This window comes from Schistocerca nitens, chromosome 7, assembly GCF_023898315.1.
Source record: "Schistocerca nitens isolate TAMUIC-IGC-003100 chromosome 7, iqSchNite1.1, whole genome shotgun sequence".
In the NCBI taxonomy this organism is placed as follows: domain Eukaryota; kingdom Metazoa; phylum Arthropoda; class Insecta; order Orthoptera; family Acrididae; genus Schistocerca; species Schistocerca nitens.
Genome location: NC_064620.1, coordinates 188333032 through 188352949, shown reverse-complemented (window position 1 = coordinate 188352949; position 19918 = coordinate 188333032). Strand labels below are relative to the sequence as shown.

General features: G+C 41.2%; 1 non-coding gene across 1 annotated transcript; it reads right to left on the bottom strand.

Moving 5' to 3' along the window:
- Window positions 1–206: 206 nt before the first annotated feature.
- Trnas-gga (transfer RNA serine (anticodon GGA)) lies at window positions 207–290 on the bottom strand. Its single transcript is given in 2 exon segments — window positions 207–241; window positions 251–290. It is a non-coding gene; the product is annotated as a tRNA-Ser (tRNA).
- Window positions 291–19918: the final 19628 nt, after the last annotated feature.

Here is a 19918-nt window from a genome sequence, read left to right as displayed (position 1 = left end):
AGAGATGAAACCACTGGCCAACCCTGAGTAGTTCATACAGAAATGTTCTAGAAGCTTCTGGAACAACTTCAAGCAACATCTGCACAAATGGCTTAGCTATTGGTTCAAATGGCTCTGAGCACTATGGGACTTAACTTCTGAGGTCATCAGTCCCCTAGAACTTAGAACTACTTAAACCTTACTAGCCTAAGGACGTCACACATACATGCCCGAGGCAGGATTCGAACCTGCGACCTCAGCAGTAGCGCAGGTCCAGACTGTAGCGCCTAGAACCGCTCGGCCACTCGGGCCGGCGTTTAGCTATTCATATGGCCTTCTAAAACAGTAGCAGGAAAGTGATACGCATTCTGGGTGGGAAGAGTTCATAGTCATTGACTCCCAGGCGTCTGGATGTCGACAGGAGATGCATTCTGATGGGATGGAAGAAAACTGCAGGTGATTCTTGTCAGATGTTTCTTTACTGCCTTCTTTCAACTACCGCCTTCGCCCCTGTCAGCAGGAGGCGGTGCTCGCTAGGCTGCTCCATCGTATGGCTGTGCAGTGGGCTGTAAAAATTCTGCTCTTCAGCTTCCGAGCAAAAAACTCCCAGCCCTCCCCAGATCTGCCTTAAGTCTGTCGCTTGCTGAGGCTCTCTTAACATCCTAGCCAGCGCAAAAATTACTTTTGCAAAGCATTCAGTCAACAAGTACGACTAAAATTGGATCCCAAATTATATAAATATGTCAATCTAATAAACCAAATTAATTACATCAATTGATAAAGTATGAAGATAAAACACCGCTGCCATACCTGTCATTCAGATTTGTTTGACCAAACTGTAAGCGTCCGCGCAACCAGCTCACTATATTGTGTTGTGGGGCATTGTTGCTGTGCACTTTTCTCAACTCAGCATGATTTGTTGCAGCGTTGTTCTCCATCAATTGCAGAAAACGAAATATCTCATCATACTCCACTTTATCAGTGGGCTGTGCCATCTCGTTTTTGGCTCCTCTTCTGATGTGATACGATATTGTGGCATGTCGATTTCATTGTGTACCATGACTAAAGACACATAACTTAAATTACCAAAATTATTTCTGTAATTTTATTCTTCATAGCCGATAAGTGAAACTTTATAACTACTCATAGTAAACACAGGTAACGTTTCGGAGGATCTGCAGCAACACATTTTTCAACATATAAGGTGAACGAAAAAATGCCACTGTTGGAGGTCGGCATGCCATTTGCAATACAGATTTAAGACAAAGATTTATCAAGCATTATCACAATGGGTGCATTCTGAAAACACATGCAAGAAAATGAGGAGTTGGCAATTGTCACATCACACAGCACATCGGAATATCAGAGGAGAGTGTATTACTATACAGTACCGTATGGACCATCGCAGCTCAAGGAGTAGACTGTTGCGACACAACACTGACATCCACGATAGAGCTATGATTTGAATCCTCGTCTGATTTCTTTTTTTCTATATTTTTTTAGACCTAGACGGTCTGTAAGTAATGGTCATAGGTCACCAAGGACTAGACGTACTTCACAAACAGAGGACTCGTTTCTTGAAACCGTTTACCAGTCACTTTGGTGAATTACCGATTATATTGCAAGGCAGTTCTATATGACTCAGAGACCGGTTGTTGAAGTGTTGCACGATGAAGAACTGCATCCGTATCACCACACATTAACTCGACGCAAGCCTCCAGATGACCGCATTCGATATGTACAGTCTTATGAATGTTTTTTTTACACCAAGTGGAAGGTAATGAACGTTTTATTAGAAACACGATATGGACCGACAAATGTACCTTATTCGTGAAGGTATTTTCAACCTCCAAAACAGCCCTTATTGATCGGAACACATGTCACCCATGAACGTGCCTTTCAGGCAAGCTTTGACATAAGCCTGTGGGCTGGAATCGTGGGAGGTGTGCTTTTGAGCCGTTACCTGTTTCCAGACAGGTTGAATGTGCCCTTGTATCGCAAGTTTCTTTGCAATATTCGTTCTAACGCATTAGAAAACGTCCCACTTGATGTTCGGCGATAGCTATGGTTTCAGCATGCTGGAGCACCATCACACTTTGGAATGAATGTGCTTAACATTTTAAATTAAGCGTTTCCAGGCAAATAGATTGGACGTGGCGGTCCAATGTTGTGGCCTCCGCGTTCCCCGAAGTTAAATCCTCTAGATTTTTATTTGTGGGCACCCTTAAAACATAAGTTTATAGTACTACCCGCTATCGATGTATACGACTTAATAGCTCATGGGCATGCCGCTTCAGCAGTGGTGGGTGTAGGTGAGTGGCATAGGGACCAGCAAAGCATGATCCAGCGAGTGGCAAAAGTGTTTGAAAATGAAAGGTGGTCGCTTAGAGAATTTTCTCTAAAGAGAACGTTGCTCTGACGTGTACGTACCAGCTCTGTGAAGATAAGCCAGGACGTTAAATGCAGAAAACGGAGTTATTGTATGTAGCGTAATGTGAAATCTGGTGTATCGTACTTATTGTGTGTTTTGTTCCTCATTAGATACAGACGATGTTACTCTATCCACTGTTATTTTCTATTGGCTTTATTTATATCACGGACGAAACATAGTGGTCGTTTCCGTCTGTAAGAAGTTCATGTCGTGTCTTAATGTTTAAATAATGGTAACAGTAACAGAAATAAATACACAATATACCGTACTGTGAATTGGATACAATTTGATACATTCACTGAAAAAAAGTTCGACGTGAAAGTGGCACGAACATAGGCGAGTCTGCATATCTGGTGCCAATGGCATTGCCTCGTCTCACCGAACTAATGTGACAATTCCGGCAGAACACATAGTTCATGCTATCTGCTCTTGGCCACTCTGGGTGCAGTTACAGCGTTGCCAGAGCATCGTCTTTTAACTCGCTTTTCTATTAAACATACTGACGAGACTAGGATTTGTTAGATACAATTTTTCCTTGAATTAGGGTGAGTAATCACATGCCGACCGCCAAGTGTAACATTTTTTTCTTCACGCTGTTTTTATCCAATTCAAGAATTATGTATGACTGTGTTGTTGTTAGCTTCATCTTTGAAGCATGCTCACAAGAAAAAGTCATTTGGAGATGAATCACGGGAATATGAGGGTCAAAATCCCTTATGAATCACTTACCCATGAAAACGTTAATCCAAGATAGTCATCGTGTCTGCGTCAGCGTTACGTCTGTCTCGCTGAAACCACACATATTGTAGGTGGTCGTGAAGTATATTGTCTACAAACAGTTGTAGCGTCCCATGCGCAGCGTTCACTCTTCATTTTTCCATGAAGGTTTACCCACCTAATGTGTCACATCAAATTCCACATTTTGTGCGTGTGTAGCGGACCCGTGCAGATAATGTGGATTTTCCGTTACCCAGCGCATGAATTGTGTGCACTCACATACACGTCAAGATGGAACCAATCAATAAGTTCATTCCCATCTGGTGTTACCAGTGCCATGAACCCCCAGATCTACCCATTTTACACTGTCTTCTGGTAACAACTGACGCTGGTGTTGTGATCTTCAGTTCAAAGACAGGCCTGATTTATGTCTCCCTGCCAGCCTATTTTATGCAGGCCTTCTCAGTCCCTGAACAACTACTGCAATGTACACTCATTTGAAGCCACTTGCTGCGTTCATGCCGTGGACCCTGTACAATTTTTACCTTCCACAGTTTAGGCAGAACTGACACTTCTAAAGAACTAACAAGGGAACCTCCCCATCGCACCCCCCTCAGATTTAGTTATAAGTTGGCAAAGTGGATACGCCTTGAAAAACTGAACACAGATCAATCGAGAAAACAGGAAGAAGTTGTGTGGAACTATGAAAAAAATAAGCAAAATATACAAACTGAGAAGTCCATGTGCAAGATAGACATCAATGATAGTGTGAGCTCAGGAGCGCCGTGGTCCCGTGGTTAGCGTGAGCAGCTGCGGAACGAGAGGTTCTTGGTTCAAGTCATCCCTCGAGTGAAAAGTTTAATTTTTTATTTTCAGACAATTATTATCTGTCCGTCCGTCCGATGCGAGGTAACTGCGCCGTAGTATGGGGACGCTATACCTAAACAAACATCGAAACACACGACGTCAGTCGACAACAGCGCACGGAAGAGAGAGTATTCCTGCTAACGAGGCTCCCTAGCTGGCAGTTGACTGTTCGCTACTGTGGACGAGAGTGCATTAAATACGTGAGATGTATTCCGTGGGCAATATGAATCCAGCAAATGTTTTCGGTTCCCATTGGAGAGGCACATCCTTTCGTCTACTAATCGCACGGTTTACTGTGCGGTCGCAAAACACAGACACTAAACTTATTACAGTGAACAGAGACATCAATTAACGAACGGACAGATCACAATTTTGCGAAAATAAAGAAAGTAAACTTTTCACTCGAAGGAAGACTTGAACCAAGGGCCTCTCGTTCCGCAGCTTCTCACGCCAACCACGGGACCACGGCGCTCCTAACTTCACACTATTTTTGATGTTGCCTATCTTGCGCATGGACTACTCATTTTGTATATTTTGCATATTTTTTTCATAGTTCCATACAACTTCTTCCTGTTTACTCGATTGATCTGTGTTGAGTTTTACAAGGCGTATCCACTGTGCCAACTTACAACTAAATCTGAGGGGGGTGCGATGGGGAGGTTCCCTTGTAAGTGAGCACGAATACTCACTGCAGTGTTGTCCAATTCATTTCTTCCTCAGTTAAACCAGGATCACAACTACAACAAAAACAACCCAATTTTTCACAAAGTTGTGTCGCCTTTTGGACTTCCTGTTCATCGCTCACAAAATAACCCTTTCATTTCATTTACAAGGGGTGGCCAAAAATACGGAAAAGCCAAAAACATAGCACATTATCATGCCTAATGCGGTGTAGGAAAACGTTTGGCATTCAAAACAGCTTACAGTCGTCTCTGAATGGATTGAGAGGCACCCACTTGCCTTTCTCATACTGTGGCATCAAGCAGTCAGGCCTGCAAGATGGGTGGTTTGCCAAGCGAGTGGATTAGCAACATGAATTCTCGTATCTTACGATTTTGTTATAAATTATCCTCCTGCATGAATAATACGCAACGGAAACACGCATCTGACTATAGAACTCTGTCTGCACACTACGCACTGGCAATACCACACTTACTTTTTGTCTTTGATTTAACGGCTTTTCTACAAATTCGGGACATTATGATAACATACAATTTAATGAAATAGGCCACTAATCTCTTTCTTTTCACTATTTGATTTATTCATTAGCACACAAATTCTACAACCTACGACAATATCATAAGAGAATTTCCATACTACGGTCTCGTAATCTATCTACCACAACTGTGCACTCCCTGGATCGGATGGTGGATCTTTTATTATACCTCACACTTCGCCTCTCACAATCATTCTCCAGAAACATTCCTCCAGATCGAGCGATGCAGAAGGAACAGGCATACCCACAAAATCTTCCGAAACTACCTTGCTACTCCCATGCAAAACACACATATTCAAATTACAAGACATACCCAATACAACAATCTGAAATAATACACAAGAACCGTTACAACTTCATCATTTTCCGCTTTCCCACTTCAATCAATATTTAACCCAGTTTCACTCGACACTGCCCCAATTTGTAATTCCAGTTTCCTACTGTGAACTCTGGAGATAAACGCTCGTCTTCCTGTGCAATGCAAGCCAAGTGGCGTTGCTGGAAAAACGGCCGACTCACCTTGATTTTCTCTCAGAGTTTAAATTCAGCGTCACACGGAATGATATTTCTTAAATACTTCAATTTATGATACACACGCAATTCTTAAATATATCAGCTTATTGTACACACGCTATTAATTCTTAAATATTTCAGCTTATTGTACACACGCTATTAATTCTCAAATATTTCAGCTTATGGTACACACGATATTAATTCTTAAATATTTCAGCTTATTGTACCCACGCTAGTATCTCAACTTATAACTACACGTGGTCCCTTTGTGACCGTTGGTTTACTATAATCCCTTTAAAATTACCTGCCTCACTTTGTAATTTTCCCCACAAAAGATCCTAGGAAAGAGAAATGATTAGTTCTAACTACTCTTAAGTATTCCACATCCATACCATGCCTCCACGCTTTCATTACGGAGCACAACAAAAAACAGGTCTTCACAGCAGAAGGTTCAGCGCCAGAGTGCCGAGTCTGAAACATGCCCGTCTTTTCGTTCTCTCGCACCTCTCTCGAAGTGGGAGAAGCACCTTGCTACCTTATTGGTCAGCCCCATTTCAGACGCTCAAAGCTCTGGTAACTTCCATCTCTTTGGTCTCACCAAAGGTAGCCAAAGGATCGACTCAAAGATGCTCATGTCGATTCACTATCTGTGGTTAGCAGACGACCATACATTCATTCATTTACACCACACAGATCTCACCAAACTGGATGTAAGGATTTATGTTGAGGAAGTGCACATGTGATCAATTAAATAAATAAATTGTCATTCTTTCCCACACTGGTATCCGGCTTCGCTGTATTAATTGAAATTATTGAGTTACTTTTACAAAAAAAATGTGTTGTTCTGACAGAATTTCGTACCTATTCTCAATGTTGGGCGGTACTGTACCCTTTCATCACCGGCTACCCATGCAGAAAAAAATGGCACGGTACTATCCTTGCAATGCGAGGGTAGTTCCGAACATTTTTTTAAGAAAACTGTATTAAAACAAACGTAGCAATTCATCAAAATAACCAGGAGGAGACCTTAGCCCCTGGTGACCTCAAATAGACGATCAAATTATATTGTACTCTCCACAATCCGGAGTAACGTACACATACAAATATATAACAATCCACATGACAAATAAAACATCACATCATAGAAATAAAAAAAAATAATATTGAGATAAAATTTTGCTTTAGTTACTGGGATCTTCGTTACTTTTATGAGTAATCCAAATTTCAATAATTCTAAAACAAATAAAAAAAATACTAATTGTACTCATGAAATTTTGAATAGCTCACTGTCCAAACACAGAGCAAGTAATCTGACATTCATAAATTGCGCTGTAAAAACCCTTACACAGCAAAGTCTAAATACAAAACAAAATCAACAAAAGAAATAAATTCGTACACTAGTTACACGTAGAATGTCAGGTTCCATACCATTACTCTAAAATATACCTCAAACCTACAGAGAAATAAAAACTGAGAAGAAAAACAATAAAATATTCCACAAGTTACATACTGGTTACGTAATATAGTTCGTCTAAGACATCATGTCACACCTCATTAACTATCATCACCTAAACAATTGCCACAGCTACTCGACAGTGAGTTTAACCTTATCCTATATCCATCAGTGCAAATACCTGCTGCTGAGCTAGTCAGTCCATCAACTTTGATCAATACTCGCAATAAATAGTTTATCAATAAGTGCTTGAATCCACCAGTAGCTCTCTTATCTTACTCTACTGTTCATTTCTCTGTTGTCACACATATAGACGACAAGAACTTGCATTTCGACTAGCCTTCGTTACACTTTAATGTGAAATATCACCACTGTGATAATAGAAATAAGTGGCTTCAGTCAAAACACCAACAAGATTATTACCATGCACGACATCAAAATACATCAGTTAATTCCGATATTTGTTGTGCAATGCAAATTCTTCTCCCCTGTGACAACCTTACTGATAAATGCTACAAGGGCCGCTACGTTAGTATTACGCCACTGGCTAATAGTTAAAGCATCATTGTACCAAATATTCTAATACACATGCTACGTGAACTTGATAACCCAGAACAAACCAAAAAACAAACACTAACTATTCTAAACACAATTATTAATAAAATACAATTACGCTTGCTGTCCCTTCAGGAATTAAACATATAAAAAAAAAAAAACATTTACACAATTACAAATACATTATTCCCTATCTTGCGAGTCACACGGAAACATTTCATTCTGTGATTTTCTTGGGGTCAAAAAGTTGCTGATAATTTTCCTAGAACCACTGTCTCGGTGTCAAAGCTCTCCCATGGTTACCCGGACGAAAGTCTTTGAGTCACTCAATTCGGCATTTTGAACACGCACTGAACAGTAAACTGTATCTCTCATTAAGCACAAATGTCATAGTCACTCTCAGAGTACCATCCACACGAATCTGTTCGTCCAAAAAAATGGCCCTACAACTACTATTACCCACGGTTCTGTCCTTTCAGTTCATGGTGTAATTAAAAGTCGTAAGTTTCAACAAACAGCACTTATTCCCGCGCCAATCCAAGAAATGTCTCCTACTACAGACGCAAATGTCAATGTCCCACTCTAATTGTTCACCAAACGACAACTGTCCTCTAAGTATACCAAGTGTCCCACATGCAATTCACAAAGCACACTTAACAAGTCACTGCCAAAAGTTTATGGATCCCACCATTCAGTGGTCAAGACAAAACAAAACAATCGTCCTGTCTGCTAAGGACAACATCTTTTCCACCTCTCACAATGTGGAAACACCAGTCCTTCACTTTCCACCTTATGGAAAGTCGCAGTCATCTTGTTTCACGGCTCCACAGTCCAGTACAAGTTAATAGCTGCAGGTAAAAAATGCTCGCCGGGCTCTGTCGCGCCTCGTCCATTCAGCAGTAGCGTCGCTGCGCGCGCCGTTGAGCAGAAGAAACCACCCGCTGTTGCCTCCGCGGGATACCTTCCCCAGTCGTAAGGGTGGCGGAACTCATGAATGGCCAGTGATACGTGCGTGTCACCCCAGGCCGTTGACCTGCTGTAGCGGGCGCGTGGAGTGTACCTCGTCCCGACAATGGAGTGGGGAGTGCCGCGGCTGTGTCGCCTGTCGTCGTGGTGACGTCAGCTCGGCCCGTTAGCGGTATGGGCGTTACGACACCCAATTAGCCAGATCTTCCGTGCATCTCGCAACATTACAGACAAAAGGATATACAGCATTTAAATACTCATTGATTACATGTATTATCTATTAGCTACATTGGTAACAAAAGAATCTTTGTTCTAAAAAGAACATAAAATTATACACCCTAGTTCTCTACACAGACAACATACATTTATCTATCCTTTTTCTATAGATAGCCCACACTCGTGCTATTCTTTGTACCTGTCGTCCCTCATACAAAACATGAAGGTGTAAAATAAAGAACAAAATGAATAAGAAACAATCTATACAACTCATAATTACAATACAAAATAGTAAACTACTCTAACATCCTATCACAGTGAAAAATATTAGAAACTGTTGATTCTCACGCTACAATATACAATGAACCTTTTGTGCTTATGACACACTGAAATTAAAATCCCTTGAAAGTGTTCTAACAAAAAAAATGAGAAAATAATCTACACAACTCTCAATTACCTACCACATGTTATTAAATAGTAAACTACTTTAACATCCTAACACAATAAACATTTTAGAAACTGGTGACTTTAAATCTACAACATATAATGCACCTCTGTGCTTGTGACAGACTGAAAATTCGTATCTCTTCACATACTTTACATTTCATTATATATAACAACGTTTCTAGGACACGTATGACAGATCCTGACCTCACATCAAGGTTCATCCCAACAAACAATAAAACACAATAATCTTTTAGTTATGGATCGGCAGCATCCCCTTTTCAGGAGTGTGCGCATTGATCACACTACTCTACGACTCTCACTCACCAGACATCACATTTTCCCTCTCATTCATTCCATTAACACACTAACAGAATAGGTTTAGAAGTCAGTTAACCTTAACACCACCACACTCACTACAACATACCATACCTTTGCTCCCTTATACTCAACCACATAACACATGAAGCTGTTTCGGAGATAGCTTTCCAGTCTCCGAATTCGTCCTTTCACTCTGGCACCTCTCTCCATCGGCTTACCTCTGCATTCACTTTATGCTAATATCAACCTAGAATTGCGACATTTCATCTAAGAACAAAAAATACACAAATTATTCATCCTGCAAAAAATAGCTGTACACATTCTTGGTACCGTTTTGATTAGTTATACTGGTACGAGGCTTCAACAACAACAAAAAATATTTTTCTCAAACCGCAATTGTTATGCTAAGAATTAGATCTACACCTACATTACATCTTTCGTCAGTATTCCACAACGTTCACCATCTGGGTCTCATACTCCCTTTACGTCCTTTCACATTGTGCAGTTGTCCTCATCTCTTCATTCGTATTTCGGCTCTCCGTCCGTCCATTACTCCATCATTTCCTGGTCTTCCTTCGCCATTGGCATCAATCTCTATTGCAGCATACACAGGCCTCTCTGTAACATACATCTAAGACATCTCCACATTATTCAATTCTATTCACCTTTATTTACCACTGTTTCATCACGTCGAATCTCTCTTCATTAATCCCCTTGCTTCACGTCGCTTCTCCTCATATACCACCTTTATCCACTACTATTTATCACGTCGCTTCTCTATCTACCATCTTTATTCACTCATTAATCATCACGTCGTTTCTGCTTGATCCTTATTCATACGACAAAAAATACGTACATACACCACTCTGTCGACTCCTGTTCATGACTCATTCGACCAGTCTATTCCGTCACACTTCCTGACATCCCGCCTGAAAATTCTTACGTTCGATTTGACCCTGCACAACGTTACACACCACAAATAAATACACTGTCTATCTACCATTAATCGCCTACTTTAGATCTATCCTTAATTTTTCCATAATTTGATGTTAGAAATGTGATGAGGCCCACGAGATTGTTTTCCCTTGATCGTCTCAATCAGTACAGCATTTTCATGGACAATCCGCCTCACTCTGAATGGTCCACTATACACAATAAAGAATTCGCTAGTTAGGAATATGTGCTTACACGAAAATTAAATGTGTGCAGAGAATATACAAGCTGGGAGAATTGGGCAACCCAAGTGTTAGTAACTTTGGTGCTAGTGGCCTCTCTCACTAACACCAGATTCCGAATAACCATACACAGCACTTCATTATAACTGTCACCACGACAATGACATACTATAGATCACATGGCATCTAATTTAAAAACTTCGATCACAATGTTTACCTCTTACATTACGTGTTTAGTACCTACAATAATCAAATCACACTAATTAAACTGGACTCATTGGCATTATTACATAACAATTCTTTTACTTTACTGTTCGAAATAAAAAGTTGCAAATTTTACTGAGATACCAACCTAACAGATTCCATTACTGCCGTTTTATTCTCTGATCAGAAGTATGGTATTTGCATTCCTACATATTAGTTGATTTTGCCTGCTACATAGACAATTTTCAGTGCCAGCTGCATGTGTTTTAAGAGCAAGATATTAAGGGCTGATATGTTGGATTAGTTTCTCCTATTTTTCAATCTATTACGACATGAATGAAATGCCTGGATTCCACGCTCTCCTGTCATTATGATAGTTTCTGCCGTTCCTATCCTCGACACTAACTGACCTATGAGTCGTGTCTCCGTTCACGATATTGCTCTCATTACCCAGTTCCTGTAACAAGTGCTGAAATGACGCGGAATCGTCTAAGCCTCTGCCTGCCATCACTATTCCTCTGCGCAATTTCGCTGGCAACTTCGTTATATGGATTCTAATGAACTCCGCTGGTTCGTATGTCACATCCAAATACCTGTTTCGTCTAAACATCTCTTGATAGCATGACACTGAATCCCTTATACCACATCCGTTACGATTTGGCATTATCAATATGCTTTGCGTAACCTGGTCCTCCTTACTTTTCGACCAGAATTCATTTAAATAGCTACTACAGTCTTTAAGGTCTTCCTGCATTTTCGCTCTAGCCTCGTCTCTCAAATAGTTATATACAAACTTCGTTTTGCGGAGCAATCCCCTCGATGAAGGTAACGAATCTTGAAATTGAGACAGCCTTGGACTATACCCAGTTGGGTCTGCCACCTGTTTTATCTGACACAACCGTTCTTCTGACTCTGTGAATTCGTCTTTCTCTTTCTGCCTATTTTCGCTTTCTGAGTTTATCTCACTCTCCCTCTGAAATCTACCTGGTGGTGTGTCACCTTCGCTACTGCACGCTAATTGCAACTGTGCTAGTTCTCCACTATGTTTCCTACTTATTTCTAATTGTGCCTCTTTAAACTGTAATGGTGGCTGTATCTCCTCCTGATCGGCACAAACCTCTCGCTGCGTACTGTCAGAACCTGTCTCGCCTCTTGTACTGATCTTTTCTACATCTGCGCTAATCGTATTCATTCTGACCACTACCTCTTCGATTCGCTCATCCGGCAAAACGTCCCTACGTTCTGTAACATCGCTCTCTATTGCACTTATTCGTACCTCCAGATTATTGGCTTTTTCTTTTACGGCATCACATACTTGCTTCAACGCATCCAGATTCTTCTCCCCCTCATCTAACCGATTATTAACTGCGGGCAAACGCTCATCGATAACTGTGTGGAGCTTCCTCATTGCCTCTTTATTTCCCCTATCCATTGTTTCCAATCTCTCCTTAGTCTCCCTATCTCTCTCCTTATTATCTCTATTGATTGCTTCTAATCTTTCGTTATTTGCTTCCAATCCTTTCTTAGTCTCCCTATTCATCGCTTCTAATCTCTCGTTATTTGCTTCCAATCCTTTCTTAGTCTCCCTATTCATCGCTTCTAATCTTTCGTTATTTGCTTCCAATCCTTTCTTAGTCTCCCTATTCATCGCTTCTAATCTTTCATCCATCCTCTGTAAAAACTGCAGTAGCCCATCGTTATTTCCTACTTTCGACGCGCTCACCTCGTTCGCCTGAGAAACCGTTGCTTCGCTAAGGGTAGCTGCACTTTCACTCTCTACCTGACCGAGTCCCTGCTCGCCCGCGTCGTTCGGAAAGGCCCCCGATAGTGAACAAAGCCCCCTGCACAAAGGCTCCCCTTGCAGCGGTCCACTGAACAATACAGCCTCTTCGGAGTGCCTGCCGTCCCCTCTCATTAACTCACGGTCAACACCTACTTCCCGCTGCACTGCTACATTCACGCCAGAATCGTTATTCTCCATGGTGACTATACTTTTAGCCTGCGACCTAGTTACTACGGACATTACACAAAAAAAATTATAAAACGATCTTCTACCCTTGTGCTATACTGCAATTAATTACATAAAATAAAATAAAAGATCCTCACCAATCCAGAAAGAAATTGCAAACGGAAAAAACTTTACTTCTTAGCGCTATCACAATATATTCCATCAAAAAAAAAATTAACAGCAAACCCTAACAACAAAATATCCTAACAAAAATGATCCTGGCAACAAAATTATCGTGACAAAAACGGAATCCTGGCAACAAAATTAAATATCCTGACCAATAAATAATCCTGGCATCAAATTAATCCTGGCATCAAATTAAATATCCTAACAAAAATAATCCTGGCAGGGTCGAAATTAATGAGAGGCACCCACTTGCCTTTCTCATACTGTGGCATCAAGCAGTCAGGCCTGCAAGATGGGTGGTTTGCCAAGCGAGTGGATTAGCAACATGAATTCTCGTATCTTACGATTTTGTTATAAATTATCCTCCTGCATGAATAATACGCAACGGAAACACGCATCTGACTATAGAACTCTGTCTGCACACTACGCACTGGCAATACCACACTTACTTTTTGTCTTTGATTTAACGGCTTTTCTACAAATTCGGGACATTATGATAACATACAATTTAATGAAATAGGCCACTAATCTCTTTCTTTTCACTATTTGATTTATTCATTAGCACACAAATTCTACAACCTACGACAATATCATAAGAGAATTTCCATACTACGGTCTCGTAATCTATCTACCACAACTGTGCACTCCCTGGATCGGATGGTGGATCTTTTATTATACCTCACACTTCGCCTCTCACAATCATTCTCCAGAAACATTCCTCCAGATCGAGCGATGCAGAAGGAACAGGCATACCCACAAAATCTTCCGAAACTACCTTGCTACTCCCATGCAAAACACACATATTCAAATTACAAGACATACCCAATACAACAATCTGAAATAATACACAAGAACCGTTACAACTTCATCATTTTCCGCTTTCCCACTTCAATCAATATTTAACCCAGTTTCACTCGACACTGCCCCAATTTGTAATTCCAGTTTCCTACTGTGAACTCTGGAGATAAACGCTCGTCTTCCTGTGCAATGCAAGCCAAGTGGCGTTGCTGGAAAAACGGCCGACTCACCTTGATTTTCTCTCAGAGTTTAAATTCAGCGTCACACGGAATGATATTTCTTAAATACTTCAATTTATGATACACACGCAATTCTTAAATATATCAGCTTATTGTACACACGCTATTAATTCTTAAATATTTCAGCTTATTGTACACACGCTATTAATTCTCAAATATTTCAGCTTATGGTACACACGATATTAATTCTTAAATATTTCAGCTTATTGTACCCACGCTAGTATCTCAACTTATAACTACACGTGGTCCCTTTGTGACCGTTGGTTTACTATAATCCCTTTAAAATTACCTGCCTCACTTTGTAATTTTCCCCACAAAAGATCCTAGGAAAGAGAAATGATTAGTTCTAACTACTCTTAAGTATTCCACATCCATACCATGCCTCCACGCTTTCATTACGGAGCACAACAAAAAACAGGTCTTCACAGCAGAAGGTTCAGCGCCAGAGTGCCGAGTCTGAAACATGCCCGTCTTTTCGTTCTCTCGCACCTCTCTCGAAGTGGGAGAAGCACCTTGCTACCTTATTGGTCAGCCCCATTTCAGACGCTCAAAGCTCTGGTAACTTCCATCTCTTTGGTCTCACCAAAGGTAGCCAAAGGATCGACTCAAAGATGCTCATGTCGATTCACTATCTGTGGTTAGCAGACGACCATACATTCATTCATTTACACCACACAGATCTCACCAAACTGGATGTAAGGATTTATGTTGAGGAAGTGCACATGTGATCAATTAAATAAATAAATTGTCATTCTTTCCCACACTGGTATCCGGCTTCGCTGTATTAATTGAAATTATTGAGTTACTTTTACAAAAAAAATGTGTTGTTCTGACAGAATTTCGTACCTATTCTCAATGTTGGGCGGTACTGTACCCTTTCAGGATAAACACAGGTCATGTACGGTTTTCAAGGGTATCTTACACCATTCTTCTGCAAAATAATGGCACGTTCAGGTAACGATGGTGGGGGTGGATAGCAATCACGCACCCTTCTCTCCAAAGTAGACGACAAAAGCTCAACGGTATGATATCTGGTGCCTGTGGTGGCCAGGGCAGGGGCTCACAAAACCAGTCCTGTACGATGCGGTCTGTGTGAACAGGTGCCCTGTTGTCTTCGAACACAGCATCATCAATGGGGAACAAGTATTGTACCATGAGATTGAGCTGAGAAGCCAAGATTGTCACGTAATCCTTGGCAGTATTGAGACCTTGCACAATAATCATGGAGTCCATATAATACAGGATGATTAAGAAAAACGTTTATAAACTGACATGGCAAAATGGTTCAAATGGCTCTGAGCACTATGGGACTTAACATCTGAGGTCATCAGTCGCCTAGAACTTAGAACTAATTAAACCCAACTAACCTAAGGACTTCACACACATCCATGCCCGAGGCAGGATTCGAACCTGCGACCGTAGCGGTCACGCGGTTCCAGACTGAAGCGCCTAGAACCGCATGGCCACACCGGGTGGCCTGACATGGCACATCGGGAATACAACAAGGAATAGTACTCACATAGGAACTGGGGCCGCTAAATTGCATTACAGTTATTTAGTCACTTGGTACAAATGGACGCCCACTACAGGAGATGCTCAAAGTTTTGTGTGGCCGCATCGAGACACATTTCACATTGACGCTGTACTAAGCGGCGCACTCTCTTCAAGATACCTAGTGTATTTCGAAGACATCCTGCTGTCGCTGCAATCATGCCCACTTGATCCTCCGGTAATGTAAGAGGTATCTCATACAGAGGGCCCTTCAGATACCCCTACAGGAAAAGATCTATTGAGGACAGACCCGTGATTTTGGTGGCCATGCGACATGCCCACCGCGATCAACAGCAGCCGGGACAGGTTGCCTGCCGATGTATCCTCACTTGTCTTCTGAAACGCGCGGGGACTCCGTCGAGCTGAAATCGAATGCGGCGACGAACAGGCATGGGAACATCATTCAGCATGTCCAGCAGAACCTCTCGCTGATATACGGGATACGTGCTACCATCAAGCCGGTCCGAGAGAATGTACGGCCCAGTTAAACCATCTCCGACGACGCCAGCCCCCTCGTAACCGTAACGCTCCCTCGTGGTGTTTGCGACTACGTGATTACTAATCCTTGGTGTATGCCCGATGTGCCATGTCTGTTTTAAACGTTGTTTTAATTACCCTGTACAATGATAAGGCTGCCAAATGATCACCGAGCACCTATCGTGTTAAGCACCTGCCATGTTTTGCACTCTTGGCAGCAATCAGTCTGAATCGTAGGCTTGGGATGACGTACAGCAGACGTAAACTCGGGCAGAAGCTGGAAACAGTGTGAAACAAGACTCATCCGACCAAGTTACTTTCTTCCATTGCTCCACAGACGACTTATTTTGGCGTCGACATCACATTTTCTGTTACTGGGTTTAACACCATTGATATGTGGTTTTGGAATTCCTTCCAGCTTGCCCAGTAATTCCCACCTTATGAAGCTCCCTTCGTGTTGTTCTGGTGCTGACAGATTTCGTGTGTACAATATTTAGCTCTGCAGAGAGTTTTGCAGCTGTCGTCCTTTTATTTTTAGTCACAATTCTCTTCAGCAATGGTCTGTCACGATCACTTAAGACACATTTTATTCCGCGTTGTGACTTAGAGGTAGAGGTATTTCCGCTTTTCCTGTACATGGCAAAAACTTCGATACGGTGCCTTACCAAAAACCAAACACTTCGTCTACGTTGGCTATGGAAGCAGCAACCATTTTCCGACGTTCGAATTCAGAAGTATACATGTTTGAAGGACATTTGCATCGAACTACACAGACACTGTCAAATACAGACACTACACTAACTGACAATGGAATTGTATCGGATGAAGATACTGGCATTGTGTGAATACGGAAACAATATACAAGATATTAAAAAATTCAGTACTCAAACTGACAGATATGATGATTCATATAAGAACAAATATATTTCATTAAGCAACCAAGGGTTGAAAATGCATAACGATTGAATATAGAGTACCCAAGAGGTCATTGGGTGTTATTGAGAATAAAACAATGTTAAATGTATTTCAGTCCATTATTCTTCTGATCAATGTTACAGTGAATGTTCAAAGTGAGTACCATTTATTTCAGTATCAGCGGAACAGGGCGTCCAGTGTCCGATGGGAAATGTATGACCACTGCAAGGATCCTTACAACTAATTCCTCCTATGAGTCTATAGGGGTAGAATACAACTCAGTTTTCATGTATCCCAAAAGAAAGTGGGCGGACGTCTCACAGTTCTCTCCATGTGTAGTATTCCATGTTATGTACTGTGACCATCAAGCAGGTACCACAGCGCTGATTTCAGTTTACTGACCCATTGCGAACGTCAGAGCGTGACAACCCTATGTACTTCAAGTAAATTTTCTTTAATGATGTTTGCAGAAGGTATTTTTTGTTTATCTCTTTCACCAAGCGCATACTTAAGCATGCTTAGTACCCAGTGCGCATGTCCGACATCTGGTTGCTTAAGGAAATATGTTTGTTGTTGGGTGCTTCGCAATATCTGTCAGTCTGGGAAATGAATTTTTTGACGCCGTGCGTATGGAAACTATGTAGTGAGGAAAGTGTGAAAGTATTCTCATGACACAAACCTCCATAAGAAAGCTCGATAACCGCCCCAAGCTGATGTACGCCTGTCGCGCTGTGAAGTTTCACATCGTTTACGTGACGTATACTGAAGCTGCAGAGTTCCTCTTTGGCGCACTAGTGTAAACGCGGACGCAAAGTCGGCTATGTGGCAAAATCTGTGCAGTCAACACGCTTATTTATTTATACTTGTGTATAAAAGCTGATTCCCGGCGCTTTCTTTGTCGTAGAGTTCATTGCATAAATTCACTTCGGAAACTTAGGTACATAAACGTGACGAAAAATTTAAACATGTTTTGCGTGCTGATTTTGTCAAAACCTGGATATCGAGGTATTATATGAAATAATCAATTGCAAACGTAACTTGTGCTCTACAGGAACGTGTTGTATTGTGTAGCGTTGTATTGTCAGCTGTAAGGTTAGCTCTGCGTTCCAGAAATCTTTGCCACCATATCCACATTCACAACTAACAGTTCCCAAATTTGGTTACTTATTTACGAGAAAAAGCTATACTTAAAGAAGTTTCAGACGGTTTCAAAGAGTTTCCCAATTTACGAATGTTTTGTATAATCTGTTTCGTAAAACTATCGGTGTTTGCGATTTACATTTACTGTGACTAGGGAAAATATCGTGCCATATTAGTTATCTCTTTCAGTAGGAGTGTATATTGTCTATATTTATCGTAACATAATGCTGCTATCGAACTTTCTTAGTAATCATAACCTGAAAAATGCTTCAAGAGGTAGTAAAACTTGTACCAGGTTTTCAGTCATCGTAATAGATATCTCGTTTTGGCTATCAATTACTTAAATTCCTAAAGACTGTTGATATATTTGTATCATATTAAACTCAAAAATTACAGAATCAGCAAGCTTAGCATAAATTTATTTGTTTACTGTTCTGTAAAATATTGCACCAGGCATGATGCACCCCATTGTGCTTGCTGTTCTCAGACAGGGGATGGATTGGTTACTATTCGTAAGCAGCTGGAAATCGCCCTGACAGCTGACAAGCGATTGGAAGCTACTACGAATCAGTGTGTTGGGGCGGCTACCAAGAGCTGTGTTCCAGAGAGATACCTCAGGTACTGTCCCTCATGTGGACACTGTCTCTCCTGCAGGAAATACAAACCCCATGATTACTCGTCCACTTGCCTGCTAGTGGCTTGTCAGTGTTGCGTCTATGCGTCCTGTACGGTGTAAACAGGAACCAACCAAGCAGGACGCATGGTGCTATACTGATCCCGCTAATAAACAAGTTCGAGTTGCTGTCTTTCAGTGAAACTGAAAATGAGCCAGTTCGATATTTGTTTACATTCGAGCCATAGCCTTCCAGACATGCCTGTACTTTGGTTCTGGGAGTCAGTGCCTTCTAGAATACACCTGTGTTAACTATCCGTAACCAACGATAGATAAAACAGAAGAACAAAATAATGCATCACATATTCTGGCACACTTCAAACTGACAGATGGGCGTCGCCCCTATGCAACATTATGTTCAACCTCAATTTTAGAACGAACAGAAAACGATAGTATACATTTTTGAAATCAGCATGAAATGCTCCTTTCTATAGACCAAGAAATATTTTTCAAATATTTGGTCATTTTCACGAGCATGTCCTCTTAAGGAAAGGGTTGTTGCTGGTAGAGTGGCTGTGGTTAAATAAATACGTGAGTAGTATCACGGAGCTCATGCAGCTTGATAAGCAGAATGGATTTCTCAGGGATGAGGGGATAAGCTTTAGGATTTAATCGGTTGTTCTCCAGACGTTATGATCAGTACTGTGCAGTGACTTTAGCCCGAATTCATTTTTTGTAAGTAATTTATGTTATGTTCTTCTCGGCAGAATTTTGTGTCCATTTTACGACGTGCCAGAATGTTAAGATAATGAGTAAAGTGAAGAATAAGATGAGTACATTGGTGAAGCTAGAAACAGAACTGGAAAAGAACTAGTATGCAGTTATGTTTCGTTAGACAATTCAAATGGTGTACTGTTGTAGGACGCTTCTCGAAATCCCTGAAATCCTATCCGTATGAGAAGTTTGATACTGCTGCCAGGTGTACAAGTCGAAG